Source organism: Sturnus vulgaris, chromosome 7 (genome assembly GCF_052056855.1).
Source record: "Sturnus vulgaris isolate bStuVul1 chromosome 7, bStuVul1.hap1, whole genome shotgun sequence".
NCBI classification, from domain to species: Eukaryota; Metazoa; Chordata; class Aves; order Passeriformes; family Sturnidae; genus Sturnus; species Sturnus vulgaris.
Genome location: NC_142249.1, coordinates 11702854 through 11725869, shown reverse-complemented (window position 1 = coordinate 11725869; position 23016 = coordinate 11702854). Strand labels below are relative to the sequence as shown.

At 41.1% G+C, this 23016-nt stretch overlaps 1 long non-coding RNA gene across 1 annotated transcript in view; it reads right to left on the bottom strand.

Annotated features, from left to right (window-relative positions):
- Window positions 1-22429, bottom strand: part of LOC148223155 (uncharacterized) — a 35513-nt gene extending 13084 nt beyond the window's left edge. The window contains exon 1 of the long non-coding RNA XR_015804784.1: window positions 20951-22429. This is a non-coding gene — a long non-coding RNA (uncharacterized LOC148223155). The remainder of the gene's footprint in view (window positions 1-20950) is intronic.
- Window positions 22430-23016: the final 587 nt, after the last annotated feature.

Below are 23016 nucleotides of genomic sequence, written 5' to 3'. Positions count from 1 at the left end.
GGTTGAGACTATAAGCAGAGCTCTGGGGGCTCCCCTTGTTCTTCTGGGGCATAGGGGCTTTTTGCCTGGGGGTCCTGTTCCTCTGCTGTAGAAGCACAGGACTGCACAGATTTCCCCTCCCTGCCTGGGACTGCTGTATTAAAACACAAAAGGAAAAAGAAAATAATGAGCCTTTATTCAATATATATCTGAGGGGTATGGAAGGTGTAGCAGAAGATAAATGCAAAATCAGGCTTCCTGTCCATATAAAACAAGTAATAATTTATGCACTTTTAACTGGGTGCACCTCATTACACAGCAGTAAATGTTGATGCCAATATCTTACAGCTGGCTTGGGTTTGAAAGCCCTGCACGTTTAATTGTAGGCTACCATTTAAAAGGGAAACTCTCCTCAAAGACCACACAGGCATTACTGGAAAGGATATTGTGGTGTGGGAGAGATCCAGTGGTAGGCATCCAATGGTTTGCTTCTACCTGAACTTAATGGATGGTAATGCATCTTTTATGTCATGTATAATGATAAATTTACTACGCTAATAGGTCCATATGCCATAAGAATAGACCACTGCTCCAGTAAGTTCCTCTCTTCTATGAAAAATTGCTGGTGTATTGAGAAGAGGTTGACAGATAAATTGCTGGATGCTACCATCTTTGGTACGATGATGAACTATGTCTCCAGCAAAAACTATTAAATCAAAGTCTGCTAATGAAAGAAGGAGGGGAAAACAAGAAATTAGGCAAGGAAGATAATTACTTTCTCTTAAGTAAACATACATAGAATAGGACTGCTATAAAGAAGGGCTCTGCTGGACTGCTGAGCTACAAAACAATACAACTATGCAAATATCAGCTTCTAATAATATACTTCCAAGGCAGTTGCTAATCTTTTATTTTTCTTATTACCTCAGCATTAAAAAATATGCAGCTATCAACTCAAAATATATTGAACTATCAATATATTGAACTATCAATCAAAAGAAATTCAAATAGTTGAGCTTTTTTACAAATTCAGAATTACTTGAAAGAAATCTGTCACGTGCCTAAGATCTCTGTAAGTCCCTCCTTTCTCTCTCTTGCTCTCATCCTTCCTTCTACTTTCATCCCCAGTATGACATCAGCTTAGTGGCAACAGGGAAAGACATTCCAGAAGAAGCTGCAATCACCTTTTTAGACCCTAGATGATCTCCTTTAAAATAGGGCAGTAGTGCAGCTAGAGATGGGAAGGGTGCTGGCAAACAGGTGTGTTTATTTTCTGAAGGCAAATCTCCATTGAGTAGGTGAAGGACCTCTGTAAGAGACACCAGGAAATCTTCTGCAGTGAGAGGATCATAAATACATCATTAGCTATCACTATTTTGGTTTAACTTTAGTGGAAATATTTTAACATAGATTAAAGGTAATGTTTCTTACTGGAGAGTTCTTCAGCAGTGAGAAAAGCATAGGAAAAATAAATTAAGATTGCCATTTTTAGCAGATTGTCACAAATTGGGGCTGAGTGGAACTGTGTCAGCTGATCCTGCTGGAGGTCATGGCTCAGGCCTTTACACAATGGGACTGGATGGAGAATGGATGACATTTGTCCAGAATCAAAAATAAGCACAATTATCATCATCATTACAGTCTCATTGTTTGCTGCACCAAAGAATGAATGTCACAACTGTGGGGATTTTGTAAGGGCTATTATTAGATCTTGACCCTGAAAACATGTGCCAGAACTCTGCTAAAAAAATAAAAAAAAAAAGAAAAAAAAAAAAGGACATTTTATTTGAAAGAAATTCATTCTCCGTAAGCAAAATAAAAGCATGAATTTAACACTCAGCTATCATCTTTGAAAAGGCACAGTAGAATTTCTTCTCTGTGAATAACGAGAGAAAATGGACAATTGTGAGCCAATTTCTGCTCTAGGGGCTTAAAATCATCTCTGCCAGTGTCATAGAAAAAAAATCCAATTAACTCCAGCAAGCACTGGGTCAGGCCCATATTTTGTAGGGTATCTTGCTAGTAGAGTCCATCCCAACAGTTCCAAACTCAAGGGGCAAAACAATTATCAGTATCAGGCTGCAGTCTACAAGGGCTGCAGAATGCTTGCATCAAAACTCCACATGATCCCCCCTTTACTACTGCTGAAATACGTGTCAGCCTTCATTGTCCTGCTTTCCTGCACATTTGATTAAAGAATTATATCAAGTGAAGCTGTTTGAAAATGCACATATGGTACTTGAAGGATTTCAGATTTTTCTTTATTAGTTTATCATGCCTTAGAAGTAACAGAGGGCAAAGTTGTGGTCAGGGCTGTGTGCCTCTTGGCTTTCCTTTCAAAGCAACTTCAGACAATGCTCTTGTACTGCATTAGCAATGCTGATTTCTTCTCTGCTAGGGCCCAGGAAATGAAACCCTAAATGGGCTCAAGGGCTGCTAAACCAGTAACCCAAATGTCTTCATTGATTGGAAACCTCTGTAAGCAGAATGACCAGATTTATTATTTTTCCATTGCTATTGACATGGCAGTAATGTAGTAAGGCTACAACACAACAGATCCAATGCAAACAGATTTTTGGATGCAGACCCAGCTCATAGTGACAATGAGTAAAACCTTTTTGAGTTGCAGGGCACAGTGTAGGACTCAGACTCCTGAGTTATCTCTAACCTAGGTACCCTGAGTACCAAAAGAAATGACTTAGTGGCCACAGTGTGAAGCCACCTCACATTTTTTCTGGGTTTGGAGCCTAATTTCCAGTGACTCTGGCAGTGGAACCAACACGTAAGGAAGAAAGCAAATGTAAAAGTGAATGCAAGAGTTTACAAGACAGAGGTTGCACCCAGATAATTGTGAACAGTGGGGACCTGCTGGAGGCTATTTCAGCACAGGACGTTTTCTGGAGTGCACTTCTGGTCTCGGTAGCCTGTTCTTTCAGTGCTCTGGCTTTCTCAGTTGGCTCCACCACGCGTTTACTCTTTGCTTTTCCATTCCTTGCCCCAGCCTTTTGATGACCAAAATGGCTCACTCTACCCTTCACTATCTGGGCAAATTTCACCTGTAACTGGGTTCTCATTCTGATATGATATTAATCATTTGGAATAATGCAAAATTCCTCTCTTGGATTAAGCTGTATTTACGTAGCAGGGACACGGTTCCCAGTCGTAACTAAGTTTTTATGCTCATTGTGGCTATCCACTCCTACAGAGCACTGGAACAGTAGTCAATGCATGTATTATTAAGTGCATAGCCATTTTCCAAACATTTTCTGGCAAATCCCACTAAAATACTCTTGAGAATAAAAAGCTTAATTAATTATGCTTGAATGTTCGGCCATTGGATCCAAAATACCACAATAGAGAATTTAAGGGAGGAAAAATATTTGAAAAGAAATCTCATTATGTTCCTGTTTATGCCAAAAGCCATATAATTGTTCAGCTTTATTTGTGAGTATAAAAATGGAAGTTTTATCCCCATGATCATTTTAGCAAGGAAAATACAGATAATATTTGTCAACCATAAACAACTAATTCTAATGGGAAGTAAAGACTCTAAATTGATGAAGACATGAGCATGAGATAGGAGTTTATCAAGGAATTGCAGGGGATTCTGCCTGGGACTACAAAGAAAAATAATTAATTTAGCAGTATTATTGCCAGCTAAAACAAACTGATGGTTTAAAGGAGAAAATAAAAGTAAGCCAAAATAATTCTCACATCAAAATGTCTTACCAGTATTTCCTTAACTGTCTTGCTTTTAAGAAAATACTTTCCCCCTCAGTTTCAGGACTTTTTGTCATGGCAGCCTCTCTTCATTCTCTACCTGTGTCCTGATGCTGATGGAGCTGGTGGTCTCCAATATTCAGAATGTCCTGGCAGAAGTTTTTGAGTACAGGCAGCCATTTCTTCTGCAGTCCTTCCCTCTGAAAAGGCTGCTTTTCATGTAAGCAAAGAAATGCAATTGAAGTACAGGAGATCCCATTTTATGCTGCCTTCTAATTTATCCAGAAGAATAAGCTGCATGAGAAATTTAATAGTCATTTAGTAGTTGTTCAGATTCTATTTAAGATTTAAGTATTATACCAGAATGGAAGCTTACATATCCTTTGGTTTGGCTCTGATTTGAATAACACCAAGCCTGCAGTGTTTCCCATTAATTTTCTTTGGAAAGGACTTGGACTAGATGCAGCTACTACACTGCATCCAGAGCAGACCTGGGTGCTACATCTGCCTATATGATCCAGGCATCCACACTTGGAGAGGTGGAAGAAAAGAAACAATGAGCCTTGCTATTAATAATACAATAATAATAATTTCGTGGCCCCAGCCGAGGAACAAAGATGTCACGGAAGAGTGGAATTGTGAGGCATAATTTTTGTGTGAGTTAAAGTTCAAACCCATCCTTGAAAACAAACAGCTTCTAAATTTAGCATGCTTCATCTACTCTTTTCCAAGCTCCCTCATTGCCACTTTTCACCCATTAGGCTGTGACATCCATCATCCCCTCAGCCCAAAGAGGTGAGGGATCTGTTCACTTCAGCTGGAGGTGAGCAGAGAGAGCCTGACACCATCAGCCAGTGCCCACCCAGGCAGAGTGCTCTGATCTCTCTCCACTTTGAAATATTCAATTAAAATAGGTGTAAAGGATTGACAAGACCCACTGAAAGTGGCTCAATATTTCAAAGAGAAGAGCTTGTCATGCTGGGCTGCAGGGTATGAGAATCTACATAGGAGGGCAAAGAGAAAAAGATTTTTAGTTATAAAATATTCAGGAATATCTTGGCTCAGCTGGGGAAAGAGGATAGGAATTTGCTGCTGGAAGATAAAGCTCACAAGAAGAGTATTTCAAATTTAAACATATCTATATTATTCATCCTAGCTTGAAAGAGATCAGGCAGTCCCTGTGCTTGGAGAAGATGATTGTTGTTTTTTTAAATCCTGTTTAAGTCATGGCCACTGTGGCCATTTTGACACCACTGGTTAGGCTGTTGTGAGGTGAACCCCTTGAGTTTAAAAATGTGAATTTGCAACCCTAGGTAAAGAAAACACGAGCAGCCTTTGCACTCTGGGCTAATTGTTTGCTTTCAGTTATGTTTTTCCACAGTGGCTGGAGATTTTCTTTACTCGGGTTGATTTTGAAATCTGGTTTACTCTGGCAGAAGGAGGGATATTTTCTCCTCCTTTCTCAGCAGACTCACTGCAGGCTGATGGTTGGTTTTATGCTTCTGACTCCTTCCACTAAAACACTAAAACAGGGTTCATAGTGAGCTTTTAGTTACTCTTGACACAAAATTATGTTTAATTCTCTCCAAGCCCACTAAAAATGCATTGGAAGTTTTGCAGATTTTGAGTAGGTGATGACAATTTCCTGAAACGACAAGGATCATGAATTCACAATCAAATTGCTATTCAGAGGAGCAGCCACGAGCTGTGCTTGCTCTCGTGAAGCATAGGTGACAGCACTACGAGGATTCCCTCCAAATCTCACTTCTCCTGGTGGTACTTGAGCATCCTGAAGCACTTAGCTATTTGTGACTTCCAGCTCTTTTCTTACACACTGCAAGGGTGTGTAAAAAGTTACTGTGAGGGAGCAATGAGAATTAACTGGAGAATCTGTGAGTAAGGGGATTCAGAAATAGAGCCCAGAAAAGTCAGCAGGAGACAGTGAGGATATGCTGTAGGTTCAGCAGGCTCCTTCCTCGCTGGCACAGCTCATAATTGAACAGACCCAGGCAGCTTCCTGCAGAGAAACCTCAGCAGATGCAGCAGCTCTTGCTCACACCCCAACAAATCCATGGGCAAGGATTGTTTCCCCCATAACTCTGCTGTCTAGTCTAACTTGGAGAGTTCTGCTACATTTACAAGATGTATAAATTCCCTTTTCTCCACCCAACTGTATTCCAGGCTCCACCTCAAGTGCCAGCCCAGGGATGTGAAATGTTGTTTCCTGATTACTTGCTCACAGCCAGCATGTGCAGTCCTGCCGTATAAATGATTTGCAGGATTTTTTTTGAAAATGTCACACACACATAAATCTTGGGATGATTCCTACTCGTGCTGGTTTGTGGAGCTTGTCTTCATGAATTTATAGTTTACAGGAAACCAAATGTGCATCCTACTAGGAATTACTGGAAGAAAATGCTAGTCTTATTTAACTGGAATGGAGAAGTCAGTTTTTCTAGCACTTGTGCAGATACTCCTAAAAAAGCAGTAGGAAAATTATTGGTGCTGCATTTCTCTCTTCCTCCCTCTGCATGTGGAGTACACAGCCTGCAGCCTCTGGAAATCTGTGATTTCACCTCTAGCTTGAGTATCTTTCTGTGGGTTTTCATTTTAGGGGCTCCAGTCTTCTACGCTGGAGAATTCAGGTACTGTCCAGTGGTGGGAACTGCCAGGAAATCCCACACCTGTGGGTGCTCCTGTCACTTCTTTGAGCCACTTGGCCAAAATCACAGTGGCTGGAGGCTGCTGCCTCCTCTGGGAGGACTTTTCCCTGTGTGTCCATAAACACTTCCACCTTCAGACAGTGTTCCTTAAGGCTGTGCAATCCAAGTGTGGGAACAAGGGGAGGGATCTGCTGGACACCTCCACTGAAGAGGAATATTAGGGATGTGCTAATCTGAGCTTTCTCCTCAGACACCGTTTTGGCTGTGCTCCATGTTAGGCTTAGCTGAGCTCGACTGAGCTGTGGTGACAGCTCTGCAGTGCTCTCCTTCCTTTTATCCTTTTAGCATGAGGGCCAGAGGTAACTCTCTTCCCCATGTCAGGGAGAAACAGGCTAAGGACGTGTAAGGTTAGCATTGGGTTAGGGTTCACTTGGTAAAGTTTGGTAAATTAAGAGGAATATTTGGTGAAGTGCTACAGTCCCTTCAATTCTGGGAACAGGTAACAGTTCAAGACAAGGTTCAGGTGAGAGCTGAAGGTACTGTTTGGAGGGGAGAAGGTCAGACAAGTTCACAGACATTGTCTCCCTCTATTAATTTTTGCCCATGTTTATATTCAGATCACAAACTCTCAAGTAACTGCATCCTTCCTTTAAATGAATGCTTTTTCACTCCAAAAAATGCATACTGTTTCACAGCTGAAATATTTGCTTGAAGAATGTGTTCCTGCTATTTCTAGAGCACTCATCTTTTGGCACCCCAATAGTCTTTAGGATGTTGCTGACACTGTTCTGGGTGGGTCTGAGGGGTTTGGTGATTATCACAGATCTGTGCCTGGCCTTCTTCCTTCATTCATAGAGCAGACATAAAGCAGATCTTGAGCTCTTGTTTTCAGTATATTTCAGAATAGCTTTATTTTTGATTATCCAGTGGAATTTGCAAATAAAGGAGCCTTACCCAGCTTTAAAATCTAAACCTTTTGTATTTTCCAATATTAAGTGGAGGGCTTTGTTTCATTTTGCTGTTTAAAGAAGAAATGAGGTCTGGCATTCCATTAAATGACAGAGGAATTCATCCCAAACACGTTTCCTTGTGTTTCAGGATGGAAACCAAGCAGCAGGAATTAAACTGTGTGCACATCCTCTCTCTCTTGTGCACACATGCTGAAATGTGTGTGGTGCCAGTGTGGTCTCCTGCAGCTCAGCAGTAGGGTTGTGGTTACTGCAGGGTCTGGACCTTTGTCACTGTGTGGAAAAGCAGACCTGGTATTCTGGAAACCTTGGTAAAAACTGACATAAGGGGAAAAACAATTGTGTCATGGCAACTTCCTTGTCCAATAATTAATAGTGGGAGTTTAGGCTCCTCATCTTGTCCCTGTCTCCTGGCAGGGACAGGAGATGACAGCTGGTCATATTCTGAAGTTCAAGATGGAATTTATTAGAGACTACTGTTATTAGCTCTGGTGTTTCTGTTGCCAAACAAGTAGTGGAGTCTCTCTTGCCACCTCACTCCACTCTTGCCACTCACTCTCCCACAGGAGAGCATTAAGTGTAATTAAGTCTTGAAGATAATCATTAATTACAGTTGCACCATGTCTCAGACAGCGCTGGTGACACGGAGCTGCTCTGTGCTCGAGCACTCAGCCCTGTTCCTGGGATGGATAAAGCTGTTCCCAGCTGCTGTGGCTGGCTCAGCTCCACCGGAGCAAGCAGGACAAGGTGAGGCACATGCTCCAGTGTTCTGATGTTTACCCAGCCCAGAGTCTGCTCCCAAACATGCCAGCTTCAGTGGACTCTGGCTTAGGCCAGATACCTACAAGAACATTCTTCTGTATCACAGAGTGATTTCCAGCATGGCAAATCCTTGGGGAAGAAACAGGTTCTGGTGTTCTCAGTTGTGTTTCAGTCCTAACAGCAAAGTAGAAAGGTCTCAGAAATATTCCACTCAATCTCATGGCATCTTACAATATCTCTCCCTAATTAAACAATAACCAATTCCTTGTGTGGAAACAGAATGAAGCAATTCATCTGTGTCATGGTTTTGAGGCCACGATGGACAGTGTTTTTTTACTGTGTGGATTGAATAAAGACCTATAAAAAAATAATTTCAATTCTTCAAGCTTAATCCTTCCCAGCCTCTCAAAATACAAAATTGAATACAGTATTAAATATTGAACCCTTGTTTAAACTGCTGTATTTGCTATCATGCTGCTTTATTTTGATGGCTTTTGCTGCAATCTTGTTGAACTCTGCCAGAAATTTTTAGTGTTGTGTGATTTGTGATCTAACTTGACCAAGCAGATGCATATTCAACAATATAAATTCCACCAGGACAATCAGTATACTGGCATCAAATAAGGTTTGATCATTGTTTTGCTATCACATCTAAAGATGAAGCTGGTAACACAGAATAGTTTTCTGAAGTTAACATGCAACTCCGCCAGAATATATTCATTGTTGTAACAGTCTGTGTTGTAATATTAATTATTTGTCTTATTTTACAATTGAGGGAAAGGATCATAATTCAGAAAACTGTGAGGAAAAGTAGTGGAATTTCACATAACTCCCCTTTCCTAACTTTTCTTCAAGATCTTTCTCCATCCTCCTTGGTTCTGCAAGCAGTGCCTTAAAGTGAGCTTAGGTTGCTACTAAGCCCTCAGTGCTCCCCAAGCTTATTGAAGCCAAATTTAACATAGTTTTCAAAATGTGTTCCATAGTGTGCACTTACATCAGGACAATGGTGTTAAATTAAGCAAGGCATAATATTTGAAAAGGTTTATTAGGTATGTGCAACTGCTCCAGGGAATGACAGGTGCAAAGAGGCTGTCTGGGGAAGTTCCTGCCTACGTTTGAATGGGATGTGAGCAGTGAAGGTCACAACAGAGGGGGGGAAGAAGCACTAAACCTAAAGTTACTCCTTAATTCTATGATTCTTCAAAACTTGAGCTCTCCAGCAGCATTCAACTGAGCAGCTCTGTTAAATATAGTGTTCTGCTTCAGCTTGGCTGTGACTGTTTGAATTCTCATCCAGCCTCCTCCACTCTGTCTGTCTTGGTAGTTTTCCTGCTTCCTTTTCCCTGCTCTTGGCTCTCTGTTCCCTGCTTCCCTTGCCAGCCTTAACCCCCATCCCACCCTGCCAGGGAGCCTGAGAAGGAGCTTGCTCCCCACTGTGACTCTGTGAGATGGGACAGCAGGACCCTTCTCCCTGTGAGGCACCAGACTCAGCACAGGCTGCATCAGGAGCCTTCTTTTCGGATGGCTAAAGAGCAGCTCCTTCACAGCCTGCTTCAGAGATTTGGGAAAAGGAGCAGAGGATGATAAGGGCTGCTGCTTTCTTCAATTTTTTTTTCAGTCCTTCATCTCTCAATGCACCTGCCTCCTATTTCTTTAAATCTGCGGAAGAAAGATAGGCAGGAGGCTGGAGGGGAAAAAAAAAAGTTTTAAAACCATAACAACAGGTCTCTAAGAAAAAGGCAAGTTTTATCTGCTTCAGCTGAGGCAGCCTGTGAGTTGAATTCTGCCTAATTCTTTGTCCATCTCCCTTTCCAGCAATGCCCTTGTCTGCCCTGAGCACAGTCCTCACCTTCTCTTTCCTTTGACTATCCCCACATGTTGGAAAAATTCATATTCTCATTTAAAATGCTAGTGTTGCTGGCGCTGACTTCTCATATTTTCTTTTCTTCAGACTCCTGTGATACTTGGATGTGTTTTTCTAGACAGAGCTCAAGAATCTAAGGGTTATGTGAAAAGCTGTTTTTGTTTAAAGGAAGTATTTCTCTGGACTTTTGTTTGAATATAAAGAAAAGTTTGCCAAGTAACTTAAATGTTCTCTAGAGGCTCAAAGGGCAGCAAGGGTGCAATTCTCTGCTTATTGCTATCTTGGGGTTTGATCAGCCTTGTGGTTTTAGGCAATGTGACACGTGCTGGTTTGGAGCTGGAGGTCAGTAAAGCTGGGTGAAGGGGCTGGTTTCTGCATCTACAAAGAGCAAAATCAAGATCTCACTTCCAAACACGCTGGAGTTGGATGTGGATTCACTTTCCTGTGCAGAGTCACTTCTCACTTCAGTATCTATGTGATCTAAAGTACCTCATAGGCATGCCTTGAAAACAGGCATCTAGTAAAGGCCTTTGCAGTCAAAGCCCAGAAGAGGCCAAAAAAACAATATTCCCAGTAGCAATATTCCCTTCCCATGGCAGTGCATTAACTCTGCAGTAACGGGGACTGTAAGGAACCACCCCAATACAATAATTTTCTTTCTCTGGTAAGAAACAAAAGCTCTGACACATAGAACAGCTTTGCTGCTATTTAAGAGAGAAGAAGGAATATGGTGTTATGACACTGGTGCTGGGAAAACTGAAAAGATTGAAGACAGTATTCTTATTTTTATTGTCCTGACAGATCTACGTCAGTGGACTATATGAGTACATATTAAGCACTGTTGTCAAGAACTCCAGCAATTTCTCTCCAAAGAGAACTCACTGCTAGTGCTGTTGATAGATTCTCACACGGCCTCAGAGGTCACAGAACATCACCCTACAAATTTCCATGTCTCTGCCCTCTTTGTGATGGGTAGGAAATGGCAATCTCTAGGCAAAGTGTATTCTGTGCACCTGAACTCAGGAAAAAAAAACAAAAAAAACAGAAAGATCCAGCTTTATTATCCCACCAGAGAACAGGGGGACCAGAGTCACCACTGCTCAGTCTGAGCAGAACCACTAATCCATAGACTCAGTCCACTTGAGCTAAAATGCAGCATGATCCCATGGAGAGGGCACACAGAGTGCTTTACCTTCATGTGCTCCAGCAGTTTTCTGCAGAATGATAAAAGCACATTGCTCTAGACCTGCCCAAGCCCCTCCTCACCACCCAGGTCTTCACCCTAGCAGTGAGTGGCAGTTCAGTATTATGGAAGGGTTGAAGGGGGGCAGCGTGTCTTATTCTGTACTGAGGGTTGATGATGTTCTTGGATCTGAAATTTTGAGTTTTCCACCAATACAACAGGCAATCTATTTAGTGATTGGTGTTGAAACAGTCACCCAATATTTTTGCCTCAGAACAGAGTCTGTGTATTTCTTTTTTATTACAGATTTGTGTAGACCCTAGAAAATAGAGCCCAGATCTTTAGTTGCATAAATTCAGTGACTGACATGATTATTTTTTTTAAATTATGAGTACTCTTGTGGTGGTTTGATGTACTAAGTCAGTCCAATGTTTATTAATATCTTTCATTTTATATTTGCTTCCTTATCTTTTTAATAAAATGAGCATATTACTGAACAAATGAGGTACACTTTCCCTGATATCAGCAAAAATGGATGTGATGACTGAATCATGGCCACAATTAAAAGAGAACAGATAAATCTGGAGACTCAACTGAGCAAATCACCAGATTAATATGGCAGATAACTTGTCAAGGGTTATGCAAAATGTATTTGCTTTGTGGTGCTTTGGCATGAGGGGAAGTTGAAGGAGACTATTTTGTTTCAATCCATGGCTTGAGCCTATCCTAGGCAGCATGGTGTAGTGACCTAGACAGCAAAGATAACACCAGTCCCTTCTGGCCTTAGGCCCTTGCCAAGTGACACTGCCCAAAACAGATGGCAATCCATCCTGCTTCGTTTCATTTGCCCTCGGCAGCTCTCTGTGAATGCGCTCTCGTTAAATCTCACTGTTGTAGCAAGTTTCTAATTTATTGTTGGTTTTTGTTACTTATCCCTTCTGCACAGTAAGAGAGAACCTGTCAGCCACATAAATGCTGTTTAAATCCTACACATTAGCAGTTTTTAAATGACATTCCTTGCTGACTGTGCACTGTACAGAAATGATGGTGGAAGACCCAGAGAGGGGAGCTTTTGGGGAATGAGAATAGCTAAGGAGCAAATATTATTAAACGTTCCTTAAAATGTGTATGTTCACATTCAGTACTGGAACATGAAGACAGCTTTTCATCTTGATAAAAATAATATGCCTTTGAATTTTCTCTCCTTTTTCTTTTTTTTCTTCAGTGTATTGATGTCCTGTGGTTGCCAGTGGCACCACAGCCAGTCTCTGCTGGAAGCTGTCTGTCAGTTTTTTGGGTGACTTGACCAGACAAGAGAGAAGAGGCAGGTGACATTGATGCTGGCCAGAAAACTAGTGCTTTTCCTTCCTTCTGCCCTGCAGTTTCCCACAGTCATTTCCCAATAAATTAGTTTTGGGACCCTTAGTGTCCTGAGCAGTCTGGTGGGAAGGAGTGAATACACTCTCCTTGCACCAATCACTGGTGGGCTCCATATCACAGTGGAAAATACTATAACCAAATAAGCATGGATGCTGCCTTTCTCCTTAGTCTGTTTGGGCTTTTTTCCTGGAATTGCCTCACTCTGTTGTAGCCAGGTGTTGTTCCAGAAAAGCAGATTAGGGGGAGGCAGTGGGTCCGTGCCAGGAAGAAGGGTGTTAATGCTGCCACTTAGGTTAATGGACATTAGTTCTGCTGACTGTGGGTCTAATGATCTAATCTGTACAGTCACTGCCTTTTCCTTACAGTTGCTATTCCTTGATCTAAATTAGGAAATTAATAGTTGTAAGATCATAAATTGCTCTGATGACTTTTAACCTAGAATCAGAAGTTGCTTTTGCACATCTCCAAATAGATTGCTTTTCTAACAAAACAATTAAAATTTTCCCAGCTCAGCTAGAAGCTGAGTCTGTGTCCCTCATGTGCAGTCTAAATTGTATGTAATTAGCTCTTTAATTTCTATTAGAATATGAAACAGCAGCCTAAGGTTCAACAAACACAAATCCTGTAACCTTTACAGGAGCAGCGTTAGTTCTGTGTTTGTGTGGTACCAGGTTGTGGTCACAGTGGCAATTTATTCAGAAGTAGTTTTGGAGCTCTTTGCAACTTCTGCTTTTTCTCCAAAATAAATCCCTGTTACAGAGAGTCAATCCTTGCTGATGATGTAGAGAAAAAAAGCAACAGTAGGTGTCAGAGAGCAGAAACCATTCTGGAAGCCGGCAGAGCTGAGCATGTACCCATCTCTAACATCTGGGGTTTTATCACTGCAAGAATCTTTCTCCCTTAAGAGCAAACTCTCCCTTCCAATCCCACCTCCTCTGCCTCATCTCCTTAGCAGGAGCAGTGCTTTGAAGTGCCACTCCAGGGAGGGCAGATGGGCAGGTCCCCAGCCCATTTCTCTGCTGCAGAGGCTGAGCCCAGGGAAGGGGCAGACCTGTCCACAAGGCCATGCAAAACTTCTTCAAAATATTTTCCTGTTTTGCATCTTTCATGAGGAATTGCTGATTGGCAGCACCCTGGGAGAAGGATTGATCCAGCTTTTTCAGGTGTTGTCCTTATGTTATATTAATATTTGTCCCTTTCCTTAACCAGGGGGGATTGAGGAATGGTACCTGTGTTGGCTCCTGTATTCAGCTTCTTACTGCAATTAAGTGTTTAAAATGTCTCCTTATCTCCTGTACTATAAAAATCTAGATAGCTTATTTTATTATTGTATTTGTTCATGCCTCCTGATGAAGTTTTAAAGAAAAAACAGGAGAAAAAACCCCAAGAAAGTGGGGAAAATTGAAAAGATCCATGGGGGTTTGTCCATTTCTAGCCACACGTTTGTGTTGTGTGTAACACTCTGTGGCAGTTACTATACAACTAGAACATTTCAAAATTTTCTCTTTCTGCAACAAATATCCTACTAATAGCCATTTTTCATTACTTAGACTGCAGTAGCCAAGGTGTGCTATCTCTGCTCCAGAGACAGGAGCTGAGTCTCAGAGTCAGATAAAATCTAGAAAGAGCAGAGACATAGAAACACAAGAGTGGAGGCAGGGGGGATGCAGAATCAAATGATCACAGCAAATGCTGGGACAAATCTCATCATTTTAGATGTATGCTTGGTTTTCTCTGTTAAACACATTTATTTCCCCTTTTCCCATCATACAAAATCAAATCAGATAAGTATACTGACAATTCATGTAGATTTATTAAACAGACCTTAAAATAATGTGAGCAAAGATACCTCTTCATATCTCTCATAGGAAAAAGAATCTTGTTAAAATTCTAGTTTAAAAAATACGAGTGGAGCTGTTTTGTTGGGAATTTTTTTGCATTTACTATTCACTAGGGCCAAGATCCAAATCAGCCCTTCATTTCAGAGTAAATGTCATCCTTATTTTACTCCAAACATGGATACTGTATGTGTCTTGTATATTATTAAAAGCTCCATCACAATAACTCATGTTATGCTATTTCAAGACAAAGGAGCTTTGTTTTGTCCCTGTTCTTCAGGGGACTGCCAGAATCATTTGGCTGAGGTCAGGAGATACTGACACCAAGCCAGCCTAAATGACAGATGAATCAAGCCAAATACCTAACTCAGACATAGTTGATTCATTGCTTAAGTTTGGTATAGATTTTGTTTTTCTGATCTCTCTGCACACAGATGAATTTTGTTTCCAACCATCATCTGCTGGGAAAATAGAGATGCTGTATTTAGCACAATCTAACTCAAAGCTCAGTGAAGTGTGCAGAGACATTCCTGTTGATAACTGAAATTTAGGTTAGACCCATACAGTTTTGAACAAAATTCACATTATATTGATTAATCAAACTCCCAAAAGCAAGAGCGTTGTCACACCTTTCCAAGTGGCACAGCTGTTGGCAGAGGTGGCCTTCCAGCATCTGTCCACCAATCTCCTGCAAAAGAATCACAAATCCCAGAAATTGCCTGCAGTGAGCATCCTTTAAGCAAGGAGAAGGTAGCTAAAGAACAGCTGTTTTCCAGCTGACTCAGAGAAAACAGCTGCCACCAAAAGAGCCATCGAGCACTCAGCACAGCCTCAGCCAGCATTCTGAAGCACTTTCTAGGTATAAAGCCAGAACTTAGCAACACAGCGTTTGTAATTTGCAGGCACAGGTTTATGTGGAAGGAATGGGGCCAGTAGGAAAGGAAAAAAAATAACAAAACCAACAAAATAGAACAAAACAAAGCAAAAAAACCCCAAATCCAACAACAACACAAAAAATCAAATTCTGCTTGCACAGTAGATGCAAAGAAGTGAGTTTATGTTCCAAGATGGGGAAGAAACAGAATGCCACTTCTCGCTTTTGGGTGAGCATATATACAACAGCTGTTGTATCTGCATAACTCTGTGAAAGATGTGGCTACTTTTCAGAAAGCAATTTACACCAGATGTCTTCAAGGAATGAGCAATTCAGAGGTGTAATTGGAACCAAACTTTGTGAGCAGAGGAATGATCATTCAGTGGCCCATCTAGAGCTAGGAGATACACTTTATTTTGTTACCCAGAATTTTTTGTTGGTTTGGTCTTCATTAATTTGGCAGTGTACTGGACAATGTTGCCCAGGGAACACCAGGGATGCTCTTCTAAGAGCCACTTAGATATTTGCCATCTCTGTATTCTGTTGGCCAGCTCAGGGATGAGATTTGGGGTAGTTATGTCATTAAGGATGCATTTAAACAGAAGACAAGTGATCTGGAAGTACGGGAGTGCCTTTATCTTTCATTATTCTCTGCACAACAGTAGGATGATCCATGACTAGACTTAAAGATAAGCCACTTCATTTCTGTTTTTGTCCTGGAGTGTCTGCTGTATATGAATTGGGTGATTCTCTTTTCATCTAGATAAGTAGAAGTAACCTTACTTTAGCATTTGACAGGTCAGATTTGGGAGTTTTGGTTTTATGGTTGTTGCTTTTGGTGGTTTTTTTTTCCCCAGAAAGGGAGATGCTTTGAGAATCGCAAAAAAAAAAGAAGAGAAAGTGAAATGATCCTAAGTAGAACATAATTTACACCAATTAAAGAAATTTGAGCTTTAAAGAAAAATTAATTAATTGGGAGGGAAAAAAAACAAACTCTGTACACTATACTTATGAAGACATGTTTGTAATGCATGTGCCCCATCAGAACAGCTACCTCTGTTCTGCTACTGTATCCCATCCCTGCAAAAAGAGTGTATGAAAAGTGAGTGTGGCTCTGAAAGGACAGGGGCTAAGCTTGTCTACAAGTAATGACTTTTCTCCAGCTGTTGAGTATTAGTGGATTAGATGCCATTTCCTATGTCTGTGGCTCTTAATAGCTGATTGCCACATACATACATTTTTCCTACTTCCAATGGTTTTGTTTGGAGACGTGATCAAATTTTTAAAATTTGTGATGCTAATTTTATAATCAAGCCTCAAGAGAAAAGTTACTGAGGGTATATCATCGCAATCAACAGGGTCTATAAATCAAACTGCAGGCAGAGTAGCAATCCTCTGAAAATCCCAGCTACCCTGGGATGCTGCCTCTTCAGCTGCTTTGGACTCTCTTCCTGAAGCCTCATTCTGAAGCTATGAGCTGTTCCTCTAGTGCTTCCCAGGCTGATTGCTTATCTTGAATCACCTGGAAGGAACCAACTGGTGTCAGAGGGTAGTGGTCAGAAAAAAAAAAGATACAAGAAACAAGATATATAAAAATAAATTCTAGAGGACAAGTTATGAATTAAGTGGGAGAAAGCGAGGCCTGTATGGTAATTTCCTAATTTTATTCAGAGTTAGGCATCTTGGTTTTGTCTTTGAGGTTCTTTCTTTGTGTCCCACATTGTGTGAGTGCCTTACTATCTGTTGCATCTTTCTTTACAGACACCAAAGGCATCATCCTCATTTTAGCACCATCATACAAATCCTAATCCATAATCATACAGAAGTGTGTGGCAGAGCAGCAATGTCTGTCCAGATTTTAGGACAGTGTCCTAACTTTGGACTACACCTTCAACACATCAAGCATCCATACCAAATGCAAAGTGCATGCAGCAGCTGATGGCAGCTGGCACAGATTCATCAGCACCAAATTTCTGTCTAATAGTGTCTAATTTGTCTCTAAAGACCATTGCCAAGGGTCAAAGTTTCACGTGGATTTTACTTGTAGTTGGTATCATTAGTTGAATCTCCTCTTGAAGTCCTTTGGTGTCTATTAAAAAGGAGCTCAGTTCAGAGCATGTCTAGGGTCTCTGTCCTTTTCCTATTTGTCTGCTTCAATGAAACTTGTAGGAATTTAATTACTTTGGAGAAATCTGTGATTCTCTAGTTTGGTTGAAAGCAGCCAATTAAATAAATAATGTATGAGGGAGAAAAGAGTTGCATGCTCATAATCAGTGTAATCCCATAAGCCCTGTTTCCACTGGAAAGGAGGCTGGCACCTGACCTCCTCACCGTGCTGTGAAGCTTTTCAGTCTCTAACAGCTAGGATGTAGCAGGAGCTGTCTGCACTAAAAATGAGCAATAACTGAAAATGATTAATGCCTCTGTAATGAAAGCACACATAAGAACTTAATACTTGGGTTTGTTTGAAGCTCTCTATGAAGCTTTCTTTCCCCCTGAAATTTTCACAGTGCGGTTGTAGGAAATTATTTAGCCCAAATGGACACATGCACTCAAAACAAAGGTTGCAGCTGCAGCAAGATTAAAGAATTTCTCAAGACAAGTTAGTTTTGTTGTGGTTGTTCCTCTAGTTAGATGTGAACCAACTGTGATTTCACTAATAGCTTGCAGTGTTCTATTTCCTGTAGAAGTTCTGATCTGAGTGACTTAGCTTTTTGAACAATAGAGAGCCAATCTCATTATCATTCAATAAGCCAAGCAACTTTGGCTGGTTAGAACTGCTGAAATTGGTGGGACAATGACTGCCACTGTTTTGAGTGCTCCTGAGGGTGTTACCTGGGAAGACTCTCTTAACATCAAGCACCAGTTCCTATTTTGTCCCCTGTTGCATGATAAGTAACAGCAAAGATAATCTTGCTGTAATCTTGCTAATCTACTTTTTGCCAAACTGCACATTTTATAAATGTGGCAAGAGGAAGACAAACCACTCCTTCCCGTTTTTCAGCATAGATCAAATGACTGGATTGGAAGCGATTTCCTCTGTATTCCAAAGGTTTCATTACTTTTTATAAAATACAGTGTAGCCCGTTAAGAGGAATGATAAATTATTAATTTTAAATTACAGTTCTCTAAATCAATACACAATATACACTTTGGTCACAGTGTTTTTTCCTCTCCTTCTTCATTTAGTAATTAACAAAATTCTGTAATGTGCTATGGGTCTCCTAGGCATTACAAACACAGAGAGTATATGGTAATTGCAGTTGAGAACCCCAAGCTGGCTATTTATTTAATGCTGATGTATCTTCATGCTTCGTCACTATCTACATTTGTACATTTTCCAGAAATCTTACTTCTGAGCCATTTGACAGTCTTTAACAAACGTATCATTTGCAGAGTGCAGTTGAGCATTTGCCTCTGGAGCACCATCTCTCGCAGGTAGGGGGTCTCTGGATGAGCAGTCTTGGCTCTGTCGCTCCTCCTCAGGCTCACACTTTCCCTTGGTCACTGCAGGGCTGGGCACCCAGCCAGACCCCAGCACTAGCCCTGGTGGCCTTCATGCCGTGCTTGCTGCTGGCACAGGGGAGGGACAGGCCACATGCTCAATCCCTGCCCCGGCGGGAAGTCACAAAAAATTGAACTGGGATTTGGGCAGCGCTCCCGAGCTGAGATCCAGCCACGGCTTCCCCACCTCTTTGGGTCAGCTGTAAGCAGCAAACGTGCCTCGAGGGAGCCATGGTGGGAAGCTCTGGCTCTGCCAGACCATTATTTGGGTCTGCCCTGGGCAGATTTGCTAATGAGGCAGGGAGACATTGTCTTTAAGTCTGTGCCGGGGCTGCTCTCCAGCACGGAACAAAATTCTGCAATGAAGCGATGGCATGCTGTTTTTAGGTGCTGTAGAGAAAGGGAGTAGTGCAGACATACTGGTGCTTCTAAGAAACTGTTTTTCAAGGTGCCAAGTTGGTTAGAAGTGCTCTTGAAGTCAAACAAGGAAACAGTTAATTTGGATTCAGCAAAATGACACAGATGTGTTTATAACAATACTAAAGAGGATCTGAGCAGGCAGTCCAGAGCTCACTGCCCACATCTTCTGGGCCATTTGACATTCTCTGAATGATTGGTATGTCCTATGTGTATTAGAACAGATGAATATGACTGGGGGAGGGTTTGGACTGGATCTGCCCCATCAGTATTACAGAAAAATGTGCTGTTATGGCAACACAAACCCTTAACAATGGTTAAGCCTGAGAGAAAGGAAACAAGAATTATATACAAATAATCTGTGCTTGAAATAAGTATTATTGACACAAGAAAAGAGAAGCCTTCTTCTCTGGAAAAAAAAAAAGTTAAAAGTTGTAACTAAAACTTGCTGCTTGAGGTGAGGAAAATCCCCAAGAGTGCCAGAAGGTCTCTTGTAGGACACCTAGTATGTCACCTGGCCCTGAGCAGAGTTAGTCTCTGTTACTGCAAGAACACGTTAAAAATCCTCCAGCTGGGTTCATGAGCTCCTGAGCATTCACGTTTCCACACCATATTTAATAAACAGTGTGAGAGCAGCACTGCTGCTACCAACAGCTCTGCCTTTCTCACTCCTGAAAGCCTTGGATCTGGGATTATTTTGCTTCATTTGCTGAAGCCATTGGCACTAACCTCGACTCTGGAGACATGTGATGTTAAAGAATTCTGTACACAGTGCTCACATCCAATCCAGATTGTTTTAGCTTTCTATTTAGACAAAGCTTAGAAGGTGATAATCACCTTTTCATGTCCCAAAAAGGGGTTTTGTCAGCACGCAGCATTAACAGGCCCCACAGATTTGATTGTGCACTGTTGGAAAGCGTTCTGCCTCAGTATCAAAGAACATTTCAGGCAGCAGGCTATTAAGGCAGCCATAATTTAAATTGAAAAAGATGCTTTGGTTTAAGCATGGGTAATAGACACCGTTCCCAAAACAAGAGGTGAAACTTCCTGATGCCACCTGGCAACTGAGATGGGGGCAATGTGAGGAGCTCAAACCTCTCTGATCCCTAAACATTGCTCAGACAGTTGTTTTTAAGCGTGTGAGGAATTTCTGCCTCCTGGTCACTCAGAAAGTACTTGGGGTTTTTTTCCCTTATGATCCCATATCTGTTCAGAGGTGGATTCAGGAAGTACCAAGATAAATAAAAGGGTTTTACTTGACTGCTAAGTAAGCTTTTCTAAATCTCCTATGCTGTACAGTTTGCATTAGTTTTAGATTAAGTTTATTTTTTAGATTATCCACACTGGTTCAGCAATCCCTTCTAAAGCCCAAACGATGTAATAAATAATAGCTGAGGAAATTGGGAACCAGGCTCCACGTGGAAGAATCTTTTTAAGGCACACCAGATGTTCAGACTGGGAGATTGAATCAGGGCACAGGTCCATAAAAGGAGAAGCATAATAAGTGAATTCATTCTATCAAATTTATCTTGAAAAATTCCCATCACCACTACCAGAACAGTTCTGTAGGGGAAGCCATGAATTCATTAGATAGCCTGCATTTGCAGAACCACCACCTTGTCTTCTACACTTCAAGGTGAGCTTTTCTTTAATAGTTTCTAGTGCTGTAATAAAAAGAAATGAGCACAAGATTCTCTAAAGTTCATAGGGAGATAATAGCATGTAAATCAAGGACTAACTATATTAGTCATGAAAGCTGATGGGAAAAAATCCCGGCTAACTAAAATAACTAACTCACATTTATTTCCGTGGGATCAGAATGTCAGCCAACTTCCTTCCAATGCTAATACCAGCCTCTACTTCCTCATATGGGAGAAATCTAGGGGGGAAAAAAGAGAAATTATGACCTTGTATAAGAATGGAAGCTTTTCTTACATGACTCACACAGCTTTTGGTACCCCTATTAATACCAGAAAGGCTACAGTTCAGTGATGTAATTTACATTAACATAGTTTGAGTTCAACAGTTCCTTCTCAAACCTGAGAGCAGGGTTCCATGCAAGGCTTTGGAGAGTTATCATGGATTGACTGACACTCATCTTCTGTAAAAAGTTTGGGTTCAGAAAACCAGAGTAAAGCAGTTTGTTCCTAGCCCAGCTTCTCAGTGAAAGTTCATTTTTAAATTTTTTTTTTAATAGTCTGAAATACTAGATACTCTTAATGCAAAACAGGTGGCAAACCTAACTTAGCTGGCAAAACTTACCCAGATACCTTCCTTAAATTCCCTCTGTAGCCTGTGGTTGGATTGGAGTAGGAAGAAGCAAGAGGAAAGACATGAACACACACAAACTTGGGAGCAGAGCTGGAGATTAGAAAGTGCCATTCCTCTGGAGGGCACAGAAGGATGGCAGATCACTCAGGACTCCCCACCTTTGCTGGTGCCAGTCCAAGCCCCCTGCCCCTCACCCTTATTTTTCTTGTGGCTGGAAATTGTTTGGGCACACTGTGTCTAATAATGCTGTATTATGTTACTATCTTATTCTACCTTGCTACATAATACTCTAATATTCTACATACTCACACTAGTGCTTGATGGGGTTGAAATATACTACAAGCCTGCATTTCTCCTTCCTATTTTAATGGGAAGGCAGCAGCTCTACACCTTCACTTTTATAAATGCCTTTATGGGGCAAGATTGAGAGAAAAAGGTATCATTAGTCTAATAATGAGTGTGTGAGATTTTAGCAATTACATTTTCTCCCTACTTTGCTCCTGGAAAGTGCCAGGTACCTATAGAGAAAGAGATTATGAAAGTTAGTTTTATTTTCTTGCTAACTTAATGACTACAGAAGCATACAGAGATGGTGTTTCTTTCACTAATTATTTAGTCAGCTATCACTCTGGCTGTCCCTGATATGAAACCAAGAAACAGAAGGAGTACAATATATATAGACTAGGGTTGCTGACCAGGAAAATATATCACAGTTGAGTGGCAAAGGTCTCAGTACATGCTTTGTGGAAAACTGCATTAAAAGTAACAATAAAACAAAAATTAATTAAAAATTTAATAACATTTCCAGCAGAATTTTTAGTGTATACACTAAATGGCTACTTGCCTGAATAAAGTTGTGGTGTACAAACTGTCTTCCTTGTTTTAAGAGTGACTAAAATAGCTATATGAATTTGGTTGCTTTTGTTACCTCTATATTTACTCAATTTCACAAAATTTAGACTTGGGATATAAATCACTGCCAAAACTGAGAATTCTCTTCTCTTCTTCTCTTCTCTTCTCTTCTCTTCTCTTCTCTTCTCTTCTCTTCTCTTCTCTTCTCTTCTCTTCTCTTCTCTTCTCTTCTCCTTCTCCTTCTCCTTCTCCTCTCCTCTCCTCTCCTCTCCTCTCCTCTCCTCTCCTCTCCTCTCCTCTCCTCTCCTCTCCTCTCCTCTCCTCTCCTCTCCTCTCCTCTCCTCTCCCCATTAAATGCTATCTACTGGAGTTACACAGTACTAAAAATTCATTGCAATTCTCTGTAGAATTTCTAACTGTGAGCATCCCTCCTGGACCCCCTCCCCTTAGGGGTGTTAGTTCATGTATGCTTGAGAAAATCAACTCCAAATAGACATAGCTCAACTGTTTAGTTAAGAAAATCTGACTTATTAACTACATAACCCTGCTGGGACTGGCAGTACCTCCTCTTGCACACTAACATGGGTACTGCAGAAACATTATCTCAGCTTTTCCCAGCCTACTTAAACAGCCCTTATAAAGAATTAAAGGGAGATTTCAAACGTGCTTTAGCGAGGAGTGCATTTTTGCCCTGAATTATCGAAAATAACAAAGCTAAGAACCTTGCTATTTTTAGGCACG